The sequence below is a fragment of the Chrysemys picta genome, chromosome 1 (genome assembly GCF_011386835.1).
Source record: "Chrysemys picta bellii isolate R12L10 chromosome 1, ASM1138683v2, whole genome shotgun sequence".
In the NCBI taxonomy this organism is placed as follows: domain Eukaryota; kingdom Metazoa; phylum Chordata; order Testudines; family Emydidae; genus Chrysemys; species Chrysemys picta.
The window spans coordinates 354,743,557-354,747,126 of record NC_088791.1 but is presented as its reverse complement, the minus strand read 5'-3'; the positions used below and the strand labels follow the sequence as shown (position 1 = coordinate 354,747,126).

Genomic DNA, 3,570 nt, shown 5'->3' with positions numbered 1-3,570 from the left:
TTAGGTGCCTTTATGAGTAAAGAGGCGGAGCAGCCTGTCCCGGATCTGTTTGGTCCTCACCCCGTAGATGATGGGATTTAGCATGGGGGGCATCAAGAGGTAAACATTGGCAATGAGAACGTGGAAATGCAGGGGCCCATTCTGGCCAAAGCGGTACATGAGGGAGAAGAAGAGACTTGGGATGTAAAAGGCTAAGATGGCACAAAGGTGGGAGATGCAGGTCCCAAAAGTCTTGATCCGGGCTTCCTTTGTGGGGAGGCTGAAGATGGCCCTGAGGATCTGGGTGTAGGACAGGGCAATAAAAATCGCATCCAGACCCATCACACAGAGTACAACAAAGAGGCCATAGTAACTACTGACGCGGATGTCGACGCAGGCCAGCTTCACCACGGCAATGTGCGCGCAGTACAGCTGGGGGATGACATTGGTTCTGCAATATGGCCACTGCCTTACCAGGAAGGGATAGGGCAGTACAACCATGCTGCTGCGCAGCATCATGGCCAAGCCAATCTTGGCCACCAGGGGGTTCGTCAGGGTGGTGGAATGTCTCAGGGGATGGCAGATGGCCACGTAGCGATCCAAAGCCATGGCCACAAAGATCCCAGACTCCATCACTGAGAAGCAGTGAAAGAAGTACAGCTGGGTGAGGCAAGAACTGAAATCGATCTCTCTGGAATTGAACCAGTATATTGCCAGCATTTTGGGCACAATAGATGTAGATACAACCAGGTCGGTGACAGCCAGCATGCAAAGGAAATAGTACATGGGCCCATGGAGACTCGGCTCTGTCTTCACGGTGAACAGGATGGTGAAGTTTCCCAAGATGGCTATGGCGTACATGGTGCAGAAGGGGATGGAGATCCAGACATGGGCTGCCTCCAGGCTAGGAATGCCCATCAGGATGAAGGTGGAGGGGTTGGTGAAGTCGGTTGTGTTGGAATCTGACATGCAGTAGGGGAGAAGGTGTCCAACTCTGAGGCAGAACGGTGTCTAGTGCATGTACAGTAAGTTCCGCTAGCTTCCTGTATGTTCCCAGGCTTTAGGGTGATGGTTGCCGTACAAATGCCTGGGTGGAGAGACAATGTTAATATGAGACATTACATACACTACTGGAGGCTGTTCTCATGGATGAGGCAGATTGGTCGCTCTTCACACACTGAAAAATGACATTTTCATTATTTAGAGAAATGAATTATGAACAACTGACCCTACTAATGCCAATTCCATATTGTATGGGTCTCCTTGCATCAATAATTCCTACATGTCATGGTCTGAGAAACCTTAAGCAGTACCAGCAGGAAACGTGAATGTGAATACTGGTTATCCATCGTTGTTCCTGTTAAGGCTGAATCCAAACACTGTCACTCCGAGTGCAGAAGTGAGGCCCGCAAGGATTTTAAAAATTATTACTTGCCTTAAAGTTTAAGGCTTGTACTAAACTCCCAAGGTTTCACATTTTCTCCGACCCCGGCTTGGCAAACGCTGCCACCACCCAAATGCAAAACAAAACCCTTTGATCCCAGGAAGGAGCTCTTGCGACTTCCTCCCTGAGGGGTACCATCCAGGGAAGAGCTGAGAAAGAAAACAAAGGAAATTAGCTGTGGCTACCAGCTAATCAAACAACATGCACAAACCTCTTAGCACACCAAACATCCAATCCTGTTCTTAAAAAAGGTCATTGTTATTAAAAACAAAAAGAAAATACATCTGGAACTTAGGCTTTTGCTAGATTTTAAAAGAGCAATTTCAAAAACAAGCACCCAAAATAGCTTTCCTGAGGGGTCACCTTAAAGGTTACGAGCATACAAAAGCATCTGGGATGAGACCAGAGGAGTCCACAAGCCAGTAAGAAATAAAAGACATAACCCTAATCGCGTTTAGTTAAACATTCTGATCCACTTACACATTTGGAGTTCAGATAAGTGGTTCCAGGCAAAATCTGATAATATATGATTATACCTGGCTTAAACTGCTTAGAGCATGGCTGCTCCGTCCCTCCAGCCCAGAGAACAACAGACAAAGGGAAAGTTTCTTGGCCTATTTTAAAAAGTTTTACTTTAATGGAGTGAAACCCAGGCTAAAAAGTCCATGCTGTAGGGAGTTCTGCATTCACCTGGTTGCTCAAAATCTGAGATTGGGGAAAAAAACAAACCATTGCCAAGACATGTGCCACGGGGAATCATCCCAAATAAAACATACATCAGTGGGCATCGTTGACAGCAGCTCCATGGAAACACCTGCTCGTTCGCAGCAGTGGGCAAAACAAAGGCAACGTTCAGATGCCTAAGGAATAGGATGAAGAATAACTTGCTCTGGATATGCGCTCAGTTTTGGTTACTCAGTCTCTCTGAAAGGGTTGCCATATGCAGACAGATTGAAAAGTCTGGGACTGTTCAGTTTAGCGAAGAGACAAAGAAGGGGGCATATGATGGCGGAGAGCAAAATGAAGAATGGATTGATGACATTTAAATGGACAAACAGAGAAGAGTTCCCAACCAGTAATATCTATAGACCCTTATTACTTCCAATGGGCTAATTCCCCAGAGCTGAGGTGAATTATCAGCAAAACCGATTGGCAGGAAAAATGTAGACAGAAAAACAGGAAGGAAAATTGGGAGTTCTTTCAGAAGAGTTGATTAGATATTCAAAAAGTCATGATTTCACAGTCAAGAAAATAGAGAACTTTGTACAAACCCCGGTTCCGTGGCAAAGTGAAAGCAGCAGATGTGATGGGGGATCAAAGTAGAACATATAGGAAAAAGGGAAATAGATAGCAAGCAATACAAATTGGAAGTTATGAAAATTGATAAGGGATGTTAAAACAAAAGGGAAAAATCCATTCTTAGCAATGTTCAGGATAACAAAAAGGAGGTTATTAAGTATTTTAAGAACCAAAGAAATCCTAGAAAAAAATTTAGACTGATATCTAGAGGGAGAAAGTAAACTTGTTAATCTTGCAGAAAAAGGAACATGTGTAATAGAACCTTACAATTATGAACACCAGAGTTACAAACTGACTGATGCACCACACATCTCCTTTGGAACCGGAAGTAGCCAGACAATCAGCAGCAGATCTCCCCAAAAATTATTATGGAATGCAGAGTCCCTGAAAAGGATTTAGGGGTCACTGTGGGCAACAAACTCAGCATGAGTCCCCAATGCGATGCTGCGGCGAAAAGGGCCGATGTGATCCTTGGCTGCATAAACAGGGGAGTGGTGAGTTGGAGCAGGGGAAGGATTTTACCTCTGCACATGGCATTGGTGAAACCGACTGCGTCCAGTCCCAGGGTCCATATTTCAAAAGGGATGTTGAAAAATTGGAGAGGAGCCAGAAAAGAGCCACAAAAATGATTGGAGGCTGGAGAAAATTACTGTCAATGAAAGACTTAAAGAGCTTCATTTATTCACCTTCAATAATAATAATGGGCTCTGTAATCTAGCAGAGAAAGGCAGAGGAAGAACCAATGGATGGAAGCTGGGGTGAGTAACCATTGGAAGAAACTGCACTAGGAAGTGATGGATTCTCCAACTCCCCATGTCTTCAGATCCAGACTGGATCCTTTTCAAGAA

General features: G+C 44.8%; 1 pseudogene; it reads right to left on the bottom strand.

Annotated features, from left to right (window-relative positions):
• On the bottom strand, positions 1-999 carry LOC101936871 (olfactory receptor 51E1-like; annotated as a pseudogene).
• Between the last annotated feature and the right edge of the window lie 2,571 nt (positions 1,000-3,570).